We start from the raw sequence: 13513 nt of genomic DNA on the forward strand, positions 1-13513 counted from the left end.
CAAAATAACAAGAGAGGGAACATGACAAACAAAGCCGGTTTTATTGGCTTCCTTGCTCCAGACTCCCACAGCTGAGTCTGCCCCCCGTGTGATCCCTTCTTCCAGCCCCTTCGGGAAGAAGAAGAACCCAGGCCCTCGTGCTGGAACAAAGCGAGGGTGTCCAGGAGGCCTGCCCTGGCCGGCGCCCTGGTCCCTGACCCAAATCACCCCCACTCGCCTGGAGGGGAGGCTGCCTATTCCCCGTCCGGAAGACAAACAGCATTAGCCTCAGTTTCCCCACCAGGTTCCAGCATCTCACAGCGAGCTGGCCCAGGGATCGGGAGGACATAGGGCGCAAAACTGCTTCGCACGGACAGCTTCCAGGCCCCCTAACGGTGGTGCAGGGCCAAGAGGAGCCTTAGACAGATAGTGTCATCCGCGACCGTCATGCAGACGGGAGCCTTCTCTCTGTGCAAGGCTCGTGTGGGGTGCTGGCGGGGTATTAAGGCCAGATCCTGCCCTCAAAGGGCTTACAGTCCATTCAGGAGGTAAGACGATCTGTGGCAAGTGCCAGAAGAGCGGTGCAAACAAACCGGCAAACTGCAGAGCAGACTCGAAGGAAGGAGGGCCCCCCCCCCCATTCAGTGCTGGGCCGGTCACGGAGCTCACAGAACCGCCCTGAGCCGGACTCTGAGGCTGGGCGAGGCTTTGATGGGGTGGGGGGGGGGAGGTGGTGGGGAGAAACGGGCGCGAGACAGGAATGGCAGGAAATGTTCAAGGAAGAAATCTAGCTGGAGCAGAGAGGAGGGAAAAGGAGATGGTGTTTTAAAGAGAGCCTCGGGCCTCATCCGAGAGGAAGTCAGCACGCTCCACTGCGTTGACTCTATTCCCTGGGACTTTGGAGGGGGCAGGGGAATTACCAGAGTGCACTTGGTGGGGCGAGGCAGAGCAGGGGGGGCAGGCGTGAAAGATGAGAACAAGCCGATCAGCTGTTGGGCCACCAGGGTGGCCCGGGCAGTGAGCGTGGGGCACGGAAGACAGATGGATTCGTGTGGGGCAATGGTTAGGAAGTCAGAAGAGAGAGCACGAGAAGGTTCCAAAGACAGCAAGTGGGAGGCGGGGGGGGGGGGGGGGGATGCCAGCTGGGGATTGGGGCTCTGTCATCCCTGGAGCTCAGGCTGGGGAGGGCAGCCCGAGGCAGAAGGGAGGCCCTGCCTCCTCTGTGCCCTGAAAGGAAAAGGATCAAAGAGTGAAGATACAGCTCCTTTGGGGGCCCCAGGAGGGAGGCCAGACAAGAGACCTTGCTTCGGTGGTCCTGTTCTCATGAGCCTGGGGTGTGGGGGCCAGGGTATCTGCTGAGAGCATATGGCAGGGAAGGGGGAGGGCTCACAGACCGTGGAGAGACTTCCGCGAGTCCGGGGAAGGAGTTGAGCCATGAGGGGGACCAAGGACAGCAACCGTGAACTTATGGGCCCAGTGGGCCAGGTTATCTGGTTCTTTCTAGCATCCCAGGAGTCCAGAAAACCCAGAGTCAAAGCGGTGTATTTACCCCTTCAACACATCTTGAAGGTTGACTGTGGGCCGGGCGCCGTTCTAGGCACTGCGGGGAAACGGCGAGTCAGAGATACCTTCCCCGCCCTCACCAAGCTCGCTGCAGACCGAAGACATCAAAACGGGCGGCTACGATGCAGCATAATGGGCCTTGGTCCTGCATATCACATTCGCCTTTGGAGATCTTTAGGATCCCAGAGTCCCGCCATTATCACTACCACCAAAAAAAAAAAAAAAAAAAAAATCTCTTAACACAGGGCACGAGCAAGTGTGTTTTCTAAAGACCGAGTCTCACACAGAGCAAGCGGGACACTGCCTCTCACCCTCGCTTCCTCATCCGTAAAAGGAGATCATAACGGCATCTTCTTCATCGGGCTATAGTGACAGCCGGACACGATCCGTCCTGCAAAGCCTTGAGAAACAGCCTAACACGCAACAATCGCTTAACACTCGCTGGCTGTCAGCTGAAAGGCACGGCTGGGGCGCTGTCGGTATGGTAACGCGGTGCTGTGCGAACCCGCGTGGGGAATCTGCGCCAGGTCTGAGGGTCAGGAAGGGCTTCCTGGGGAAGGTGACTTCTGGGCCGAGACACGCAGAGAGCGTGGGGTTAGCCAAGCCAGAGTGGATGGGGGTGAGATGGGGAAGGGGGTCACATTTCAGGCGGAGGAAACAACGTGTACAAAGTTCCCAGGCCACAGGGCCAAAAGCACAGAAGGGACAGGAAGTGGTTTGCTGAGGCTGGAGTGCAGAGAGAGAGAGCAGGAAGACAGGGACCTGGCAACATGTGAATTTTATCCCGAGGCCACCAGGGAGCCCCTGCACGGTTTTAGGGGGAGAATGATCATATCTGTGTTTTAGAAGCATCTCTCTCGCAGTTTGGACGTGAAGTTGGAGGGGGACAAGCCTAGAGGGCAGGGCGAGCTGTGGGAAGGTTGACATGATCCCACCAGGGGAGACCAGTGGCCCGAACCACTGAACAACCGCAGAAGGCGGTGGGGAGACAGAGATGGGCAAAGTGAGATGCCCCTGGGTGGCCAGTCGAAGGTGGGGCCGAGGGAGATGAGCTTTCCAAGGACGACTCCCACTCTTGGGTTTGAACGACCTCCCGGGTGAGTGGTGGCACCACCTTGGTGAGAAAGGGACCGTGGAAGAAGCACAAGACTGGGGAGAGAACGATGAATCGGTTTCAATGTGTGGCGTTTTCGGTGCTTCTGAGATGTCCCGGTGGGGCTGTGTCCAATGGGAGTTGGGAATCAGGGCTTGAAGCTCTGGAAATGTGAATGGTTGCAGGTAAGTTTTGAGCGATTAGAACCAAGGTTGGGATGCTGTTCGGCAAAGAATCAAGGGTTTATGGGAAGGGGTTCCATTTGCTCGAGGAGCAGTATTAAAATGGACTAAATAAACATGGTCTAGAGTGGAGAGGGAGGTGGACAAGGTCCAAAAGAGTTCCCGGCAAGTGGCAGCAACAGTGAAAGTGTGTAGTCAGAGAGGGAGTCCTCTGAGTCCAGAATTTTTTTTTTAATGTTTATTTATTTTTGAGAGAGAGAGAGAGAGAGAGAAACAGAGTGCGAACAGGGAAGGAGCAGAGAGAGAGGGAGACACAGAATCAGAAGCAGGCTCCGGGCTCTGAGCCGTCAGCACGGAGCCCGACACGGGGCTCGAACTCACAAACCGCGAGATCATGACCTGAGCTGAAGTCGACGCTCAACCGACTGGGCCACCCAGGTGCCCCCTGAGTCCAGAATTTTTGACGTGACATACTTCTGAGGGAGCCTTCAGGTGGAGGCACAGCCATCTGTATGACCAAGAAAAGGTAAAAAGGAAAGTGAATGGTTGAACTATTGAACTGGCAATGAGACTGCCCAGGTGATGTGGAGGGGACGAGTGACCTGGATGCAACCCTCATTGGGATGTGACTTGGTGGCCCCAAAAGGTGACAGCATGGACAAAGATTTGTGATACTCATGGGTGGCCAAGAGGCTCTGGACAGTGGTGGCACAATGCTGCAGAGCCCGCACTGGGCTTAGAAACCCGCACCCTCCCAGATGCTTAGAAAGACATGGGCAAAGATATGAATGCCTTTGGACCCACTCCCTCCATGCGGCTCCTGCAGGGGCGCTGACCAGGGAAAGCTGACTCTATCCCAAGAGCGTGGGACTGCAGAAACGCATATCGTAACTCACCTACTTACGCGGGCATAGAGAGACGGCTTCTCTCCTGAGCTCTGTTCCTGACTTGCTCCGTGAGTGAGAGCCTTAGCTTTTCCATCTGTCAAACGGGATAGTAATTCTTGATGTCTGCTTGCCTTACTTGGACGCTCTGGATATAGATATTTCCCCCGAGTGTTTTGGGTTCACATTAAAAGGAACTACGTACACATGAGTGCACTCACTGATGGATTTTCTTGAACAGCTACCGGCTGAAGTGGCTCATCATTCCTCTGCCTGTCTTTGTTGAGAGATTAAAAGAGAGAATCCCACAAGACCTTAGCTCTAGAATTCTCTGCTCTGTAAAATCTCTTTGAAGAAAAACGTCTAAGGGCGTACCCAGGGCTGACGGATGGCGAGAGCTATCTCTAGAATTGTTTGGTTTTCCAAACCCCTTTCCCTGAACATTCTAGACTAAAGCATTCAGCACGGAGGAATGAGAAGGAATATGAGTAATACTTTGAGACCATGTACAGACATGGTTTGGATTCCAGGTTCATGCTGTCATTCACTTATTCATTTATTCCACTAAACCGTACAGAGCATTTATCGTGGGCTCCCTACGAAGCATCCAACCACCAAGCCCAGGGTTTGGTCGCCACTGTCTGACTCCGGAACCGGCTGTCCCTGGCTTGGGTCTCCCTCAGAATCAGATTGTTTGCCTCGCACCCCATACCTGCTCACATTTTGCTCTTCTCCATGGTCCGTGGGGTAAGGTGGCTGCCAGGTAAAAGGAAGTTGTTTTCTGGTGTGCGTGTGTGTGTGTGTGTGTGTGTGCGTGAGAGAGAGAGAGAGAGAGAGAGAGAGGCCGATAGAAGGAGGTAGACTAGAAGTCCCAAAGACCACTGTTCTCCACTATCCTACAGTGGGATTTCCTGGGGGTGAGGTGTGCAGTTAACCTGTCCAGGTAAAATGTCCCATATCCTTAAAGAGTATATAAGTTTCTCAAGCACAAGGATCTGAATCCCTTGGTCCTGGGAAGGGCTGTTTACACAGTAGAGGGTTATTGAATGGTAGTTGAATAAATGATTCACTCGATGAATTTGAGGAAAAGATCATTCACTTAAACTCCTGCTGATGTAGACAGACACTGAAGAGACTTCTCTGTTCTTGCATAATGTGGTCCGCCTGCAGTTCCCTACCTGGACCCCAAGTGGAAGGCACAGGAGAAGAGTGACAAAATCACTGTCCCTGAAGAGTCAGTCCCTATAAATTCACCCTAAACTTTGACTCATCTAAATGGACCGCCACTTGCGGCCACGTTTGTAGAGCTGAGTAGAGGAAGGACCCGAACAGAAATAACCCTTAGATCCTACGTTTTTCCTCTTTCTGCTCAGGGGCTTAACGAGGCCCAGGACCACGAGAGCCTTCTCAGCCTTTCCAGCTGCCCGCTTCCGTGGCCAGCCTGGGAAAACAGGGCTCCCCGGAGCTCACCTGAGCACGGCCGACACGTCTGTTCACCTTCAGGAAGAACACTTTACAGCCAGGTCCACCCAACAATAGAACGGGACGCCTCCCAAAGCAGGGAGGGTGGGCCCCGTGTTAGCCAGTGAAGGCTGTGCCTGGAGCACTGTGAAAGGGACTCCCACCCCGGGTCAGTGACAGCAGCTTGAAACTTCTTTTCGTCCTATGGTTTGGGGTCATGGGACTTCGCAAAGAGTGTGGTGAGTCATAGACTGACCCCACGAGAAAGAAGGGTGGGCTGAGAAACGCAAATTGAGCTGGTGTTTGGGGCCATCCTCACTAACAGATCCAACGCGTGCCAGCTGATCCAACTCGTGGTTCACCTGCACGGCTAGAAAACTTGGCCGAGGAACAGTTTCAGGGACAGTGTGCAGTAAAGGCCTCCACGTGGCAGAAACTGCTGGCGTTCGTGTTCTGCTTGCCTCCACCCTCGCCCTCCTGAGCTCCTTAGGCACTGATTGACATGTGCAGTGGGTACATGATGTGTGTGAAAGGCGCTGGCATAAAAGTGATTTTATGGCTCTGGCTTGGGTTTGTAAGCCAAGCAAACAAAAATCTCAGGAATAAAAGGGGCAATAAAGTAATCGCACAACGCTTTGAACTCACACTAAATACCACCTTTATTTCAAGCCTCTCAACGGGTTTTGCAAACAAGTTTAGAACGGCCATCGTGTCCCCCTTTTATCGGGGGGGAAACCGAGTCATGGCGCAGTGAGGGTTTGAGAGCTTGCGGGATTTGTTTCAAGGGAGGGGTCTGGGAGACGCCTCTGTGTTGGGCCGTCGGGAGGGCGCCTCCGACCACACCTTTGCCCTGAGCTTAAATGTATAGATTCTTACCCATCCGTGGAAATTTTACCCGCACAGCCCAACACAGCTGAACTCCAGTGGGTGGCTCATGGACCCTGGAGTTAACAATAGTAGTTTTCATGCTTATTGTACATTGGACACACCCGATGCTCTCCTATCTCTCCCCTGCATCCCCTCACAGTGCTGAGGGCTGGTTACTGCTATCCTCATGTGTAAATTAGAATGATGAGACACGAGCCCATTAATACACTTGCAAAGGACCCACGACTGGAGCGGGGGAGTCCTGGGGGGGGGGGGAGGGGTCTAAGCCCAGAGCCTCCACTTTAAGGACCAGGGACACTGACTTTCAAAAAGGGGGTTCAAGCCAACATTTTTGTCCAGAACCAGAAATTTTAATGCATTCTTCATCTTTATTTCAGAATATGGGGAAGGCTAGGACAGATTTGGGTAGGTTTCCCTTAGAGTCCAAGGAAACAGTTTGGGAGACAAACAGCTAATGAACAAAACCACGAGGTGAGCCGGACAAGCATTTCTAAAATTATATATATATATATATATATATATATATATAGTATATACATACATATATATGTGTGTATATATACATATATATGTATACATATATTCTATATAATATATATGTATATAGAATATATATATAAAGAACTCCAAAAAATGTCACAAGAGATTCTTAAAATGATGGAAAAAATTCTATTCATTGTTCTTGCTTTGTTTGTTTGGTTGGTTTCAGGTTTTTTACTATTTGAAATTTGAAAATTGTCACACTGAACGCATTTTAATTGTCCAATACGGGAATTATTCGGCAGTTACAAAATTAGGTACCACTGGCCCAAGCACCGCCCGCTCTGGATTGTGTGGTCCTCACTCGCTCCTTCCGAGCACACCTACAGCCCCTCGTGGCTCGCAAGGGGACTCTGGTAGCTGTTCACCAAACCCATCTCCCTTTGACCCCAGGCAAGCCAGGCCCCATTTCCCAGCCTCCTTTGCTGTTAATTAAAGCCATGTGACTGGTTCTGGCCAATGGAATGTGACTTCCAACCAATGATCTCTAAACTTTCCTGGGCAAGTCTCCACTGTCTTTCAGTACCATCAACCTCCTGGATTGAACACCTAAGGTGCCTGATCTCGGAACCCACATATGGAGGCTGGCAGAGCCTTCATCAGCCTGGAACCTTAAGGAATGGATGGAAGAGAACCCCCTTCCCCATTGTCCTGCTGCTGATCAAGCATAACTGAGTCAGTGTTTAGAGCCATCCTAACAAATAGATCCTGTGTATGTAAACTAATCCAATTCACGGGGTAGAAGCTGGTCATGTGGATGACTCAAAAAAAAAAAAGAAAAAAAGCTCAAATTCGGAACCGTTTCAGTGACAGTTGTAATAGTTCACAAAATGTCATAAGATGTTAAAGTAGCCAGCATAATCTTAAACTAATAGAGCAATTTAGAGATAAGAATCCACCCTCTCCAGGCTACAAATGAAAAGTTCTATAACATCTCCCCGCGACAGAGCAGAAAGAAACCCGGGGCACAGAAATATCTCATTATTTTCCTTCTTTGGTGAGTTAGTGGCCGGTGATAAAACTCAGCCCCTTCACTTCCCCTCCTGGATACCGTAAGCTGAAGATGACAAATTGATTTTGTCTTGAAGCCACCTGCTAGTGATTGATAGTCACTACCTACATCGAGAGGGATTCTGAGGCCAAGTCAAGAAAGAGTACAGCGATCAATAGGTATTCTCCGTCAAGCACTCGGAAAGGGGAGTGGCCACATAAGCCCTGGGTCAACCAGTGGTTGTCCAATACCTGCCCATGGACAGATCCCGTCAGAATCCCTTGGGAGGCGTGGTAGCAGTTCCCTGTCTAAGCCCCAACCCTCACCCTCCCCAGATTTGAGGAATTAAAATCTCTGGCTGTGGGCCCTGGAAGTCTATGTTTTTGTCGTCTTTCCTTGGAGTTGTGATAAAGAGTTGGCTTTGGAATCCACCCTGTAGCATGTGGACATCTACCCAATGCCTGGTAGTAAAGAGCCCCGGGCAAGTCACTTCACCTCTCTGTGCCTCAGGTGCCCCACATGTAATTTAGGGATAATAACAGCACCTCCCTCTTAGGGATATTAGGAAGACTAAATGAGGTTTTACATAAAAAGCACTCAACAAACATTACCTTTTATTCTGTTCTCTTCTTCTGTGAGTCTGTAAGAGGCATTTTGCCCACTGCCACCGGGGTAGGGAAAAACGCTGTTTTCTAAGATTTCCAGGTGCCCCAGACAGCACTGTTGCCCCCCTCCCCTCCCAAGTAGTGGGAAAGACGAAAGCATTCACTCCCCATGTGCAGCCCTTCCTCAACTCCACATCCGAGCTGCCTAAGGACCCTGGATGGCGAGCCTGGGGGAGAGGCGAATGGGTACACGGTGCGTATCTAAGTCACAACCATTATGATGAGAGTGTCAGGGACAGCAATGCTGGTGAGATGCTGGTCATGGTGATGACGTAAGCGTCGTCACCACGTGATGTGATGGCCATGTGACAACCAATGTTTCCGATGTGGGTCCAACCAATGTCGCTGATGAGCTAGATCACCCTCAAACATCAACTCCGGACCTTTCCGTATCATGGCGTGTTGACTGTCTCTGCAATACCGATGGGAGAACCCATCTCTCAATAACGTGAGGGGGAAAGGAAAAGGGAAAACTCTCTCGTTCTCCAACTTGTTCCCAGCCAGATGCAAACAAACAAAACTCCTGACTCGGGTGTACCTCAGGAAGGCATCTTATTGGAAGGAGAACTGCTAACTCACAAACGATCCAGAAGTTTCCAGAAATGAGTGGGAGGCAAAGAACACCCCGGGCCAACAGTTTTAACCACAGCCAAGGTCAACACAGCAGCAATCTGGTGGTAAAGCTGCCTCCCCGGGACCCCGACCAACCTGCTGGCCCCACGGCCCTAACACTAACAGGCGGGGGTGGGGTGGGGGTGGGGTGGGGATCACCACCCACCACTGGACCAAGTCCACTCTTCCTACCATTCACTTGAGTCCCCCACAGCGCTGCCAGCTGGCCGAGCCTGGGTCCTGTGCCCACACCCCAGGGCCAGGGATCTCGGAGAGCAAGTAGCCGGCACTTTCTGTTCACCCTGGGGGACGGTGGAACCTACGTATAAGAAGTGGGTTTAAATTCAGGGCAGCCCGAAAGCAGGAAATGTTTACTACACCCCGCTAACCCTGGCTATTTTCAGCTTTTCAGGAAAAGCAGAAAACCGACGTCTTACTACTCTCTCTTACTACTGACTCTCTCTTACTACTCTCTCTGCTGCTCTGTGGCCCGATTTACAAGCAGTCATTGGGAAAGGTGAGGCCAGGCCGCAGGGGAGAAAAAACCTACGGTGAGTTTTGGACACATGTTTTGATGGCCTTTTCAAAGCAAAGCCTTTGCTCCTGGACAGTGGTAGCTCAGGAGCCAGGGGACCTCTGTCAGTCCCAGACAATGGGTTAACAGAAGGCCGGGGCACCGAGGGACCCTGAAAGGTCAAGAGCCTGGACGTGCCCCACCTCCAGCACGTTCTGTGGAACCACTCACCGGGTGAGGAGCCGGGATGTCTGAGCTCTGGCCCTGCCCCGTCTTTGCTCCTGGCAGAGCTTCGAGCAGATCTTTCAACTTCTGTGACTCAGTTTACTCAACTGCCAAATGGAGATAATCATGTGGAGCTCAAAGGACTTTTGTAATACTCTAATGAGTGTTTATAAACCACTTTGTAGGAGTTTATGGTTATTTGAGCTGGGAAAGGAATTACAAATTATTCGGGAGTAAACAGTATTTAGAATCTGGCTTTTCAACAGTCAACAGGTTTTCCTGGATGTCTATGAGACTGTCATAATAGGACACCCTGAGGTCCCGTGGTGCAAATTGGTTTCATTCAAAGTATCTCTCCTCCCCGAGAAGCATATTACATGCTTCGGGAGGGCCATTCATCTGCATCGCGTGCCTTTCACTCCACACCAGCTAACAGAACAGCTGGCTTCAGAATGGAAGCCAGACGCCCAAGTTTTGCTTTTTGGTCGTTTTTTTGTTGTGTTTTGTTTCTTAAGGATCAGAGACCAGAGATGAAGAGGCAATGGAGAATTCTCCCCAACTACGTCCAAAGTGCCACACACTTCCAAGAAAATTTGTACCACACATGATATTAATAGATAATCCTTCACAGAGAAATATAAAAGTCTGTCCCAACAAAGTTTGGAATAGAAAAGATAGAGCCCAGGGGCGCCTGGGTAGCTCAGTCGGTTAAGCATCCAACTCTTTTTTTTCCAATTTTTTTTTCCATTTATTTTTTTTTTCAACGTTTTTTATTTATTTTTGGGACAGAGAGAGACAGAGCATGAACGGGGGAGGGGCAGAGAGAGAGGGAGACACAGAATCGGAAACAGGCTCCAGGCTCCGAGCCATCGGCCCAGAGCCCGACGCGGGGCTCGAACTCACGGACCGCGAGATCGTGACCTGGCTGAAGTCGGACGCTCAACCGACTGCGCCACCCAGGCGCCCCTCCATTTATTTTTGAGAGACAGAGTGAGACGGAGCATGAGTGGGAGAGGGGCAGAGAGAGAACGAGACACAGAATCTGAAGCGGGCTCCAGGCTCCGAGCCTCAGCACAGAGCCCGACGCGGGGCTCGAACCCACAAACCGTGAGATCACGGCCTGAGCTGAAGTCGGACGCTCAACCGACTGAGCCACCCAGGCGCCCCAAGCATCCAACCCCTGATCTCTGCTCGGGTCACGATCTCATGGTTCATGGAATTGATCCCTCGCTGACAGCGCAGAGCCTGTTTGGGATTCTCTCTCTCTCCCTCTCTCTCTCTCTCTGCCCCTCCCCCACTTGTGCATGCTCTCTCCCTCTTTTTCTCTCTGTCAAAATAAATAAACATCAAAAAAGAAAAAAAGAGAAGATAGAGTACTGACGTGTAGGGAGGAAAAGAATAAAATACGGCGAGTCCCTGCACCAAGCTATGTGTTTCCGTCTGCCCGTTCTCCCCTGTGTTTGCACAACTTTGTGAGTGTAGATATCACCGCCTCCACTTTACCGATGGAAGAGAAAGCTAAGAAAGGTAAGCTGCCTCATGGCAAAGTCGCACACGCAGTCAGTGCGCAGCGGAGCTCATGCTCACGCCCACATAAATCGTCTCTTCTGCTGTTTCGTTATTGTGGTTGTTGAGCGCCACCATCATCGACGCCCCCTCACTACATTCGCACGTGCTGCACAGATGTCCCAAACCTGGTCACGTTCCCTTGCCCAACAATCAATGCCTTCAAGCTACCAAGTCACATAGGCAGGATGTGGAGGGATAGATAGGGCAAACGTTGGCACTTCCTGGCTTTTCTTGGGTTGGCCAGAGGAGAAGGGGCTCAGGACTTTGAATATTGGTAGAAAAGCCAACCTCAGTTCTTATTTTGCCCTCCATTTCAAAGGCCAGCCTGATTCTTGGCCAATTTGCAACCTCTTTCCCTGGGCAGCATGAGTCAGGGCTTCCTACCCCTGACCCACATGTAGAAGAAGGAAGACATGGGAATATGGGACCCATCTTCTTGGGAGATAGCGTCCTGTCCAAAAAGCATTTTCATATCGGTGATTCCATTTAGGTCTAAAAGAGCGAGAAGTCTCTGAAAGGAGTTGGGGGCGGGAAATGACCAGAAGGAGACAGGTCCAGAGCATTTCCCACAAACCACTCAGCCCGGCCCCCAAGACCCACCACGATCTGACAACAAATTTCCGTTCCCATCGTAGGGTTATCTATTCAGATTCACTCGACAAACTTTTACTGGGAATCCCTGCCTTATTCTAAGCATAAGGTCTACAGCAGGGTGTGAAGGACTGGTCCCTGGCCTCAAGGAGGCTATAATCTAGAAGGGAAAAGGAAAAATGATATCCATTCAAGAAAAATTAATTTAAAGAAGAGATGAACAAAGTACCTTTGGAAGAACATTCCATTCTTCTCAGCTAAACCAGACTCTTCACGGCTCAAAAAAAGTCCTGTAAGTTCTCAGCTCCAAGCCTTGGGTCTGGCCACCCTCTCTGCCTGGGGTGTCTTCCAGGCTCCCGCTCCCTTTGGTTTAAGGTGCTCCCCACCCCCGGCTTATCCTGGCCACTGCCTCCTCCAACAAGCCTTTCGGCATGACCCACACTCTCTCCTTTGAACTGTTATGGCTCTTAGCTAGTACCTCCTTTATGACACCTCCTATTTTCCACACAGTTAACTTGTCTTAAGGCCCACATAGCACTGTCCCCCCCCCCCCCGCCCCACTTAAGGGCAGGGACTACATCTTACCCAGGGTAGAAACTCAATACATACTTATGGAATTTAATTAGATCCCACTGAAAATCCTAACAAGTAGAATAATGTGGAAACTTAATTGTATCTACTGCCATTAAAAGATTCCTATTACAGAGTATTGTTGACTTTAAAAGCAGGTAACCAGGGGCACCTGGGTGGCTCAGTCGGTTGAGCATCTGGCTCCTGATTTCAGCTCAGGTCATGATCCCAGGGTGGTGGGATTGGGCCCTGCATCGGGCTCTGAGCTGAGCATGGAGCCTGCTTAGGAGTCTCTCTCTCTCTCTCTCTCTCTCTGCCCCTCCCCCTTGCTCATGCTCGCTCTCTGTTTCTCTAAAAAAAGGTAATTTTAAAAAGCAGGTAACCAGATAGAATGCATAGCCCGACACAATTTATGTAAATATAGGTGCGTATTGTTTTAATCAGGCCAGAAACACAGCCCATCCTATGTGGCTCCTATAAAGGGGTTTCAGTGAAGGGACCAATTTAAGAGCTGTGGACAGTTCAGTGAACACACGGGTTGGTGACACCCAGACCAGGGGGGGAAGTAATGGGGGGGGGGGGAGAGGCAATGACCCCATGAGCATGAAGAACAAGGAGGGGATAGTGTATCCTGGGCCTGCTTAGGACAGGAGCCGTGCCGGCAAGGCCAGAGGCAGGAACTGAAGTCAGGACGGACAGGCGACCACTGGGAAGTTGTTGGGGAGGAGTGTACTGATTTCTCTTCCTTCCACGGGCTTCATTCCGGCCAGTGCCTCACGTTGGTGGCACATAACAGGAAGCTGGGATAGGGTGCACAGAGGAGCCTGGCATCTGCCATGATGGGTCAGCCTCCTGCGCAGAGCAGGGCAGAGAAACGGCCCGGGGGCTCCCTGAAACTCTACAGACACACACAGGGGAGAGTCAGAAAAGATGTGAGCTGGGAAACACACGGAGGTGGCTTATGAAGCTTTTCCTTATCTCCTTAATTTATTTTTTCTACGATGGGCATATGTTGTTTCTATAATCAAGGGGGAGAAGTAGGGTTTTTCACTTAACACTCTGACCTTCTATGATTCCATGCAGGCAATTAAAGAAAATTGACTTGGAGCGCCTGGGTGGCCGGTTGAGGGTCTGACTCTTGATTTCAGCTCAGGTCATGATCTTAAGGTTCATGAGTTCGAGCCCC

At 51.1% G+C, this 13513-nt stretch overlaps 1 long non-coding RNA gene across 2 annotated transcripts in view; it reads right to left on the reverse strand.

The window, feature by feature from the left end:
• Positions 1-3075: 3075 nt before the first annotated feature.
• The window catches only part of LOC131492554 (uncharacterized), a 70474-nt gene continuing 60036 nt past the window's right edge, over positions 3076-13513 (reverse strand). For both annotated transcript variants that reach the window (XR_009252128.1, XR_009252130.1), the window contains 2 exons: positions 3714-3798; positions 3076-3325 (listed from right to left, as the gene is read on the reverse strand). This is a non-coding gene — a long non-coding RNA (uncharacterized LOC131492554). The remainder of the gene's footprint in view (positions 3326-3713; positions 3799-13513) is intronic.

This window comes from Neofelis nebulosa, chromosome 13 (genome assembly GCF_028018385.1).
Source record: "Neofelis nebulosa isolate mNeoNeb1 chromosome 13, mNeoNeb1.pri, whole genome shotgun sequence".
Taxonomy (NCBI): domain Eukaryota; kingdom Metazoa; phylum Chordata; class Mammalia; order Carnivora; family Felidae; genus Neofelis; species Neofelis nebulosa.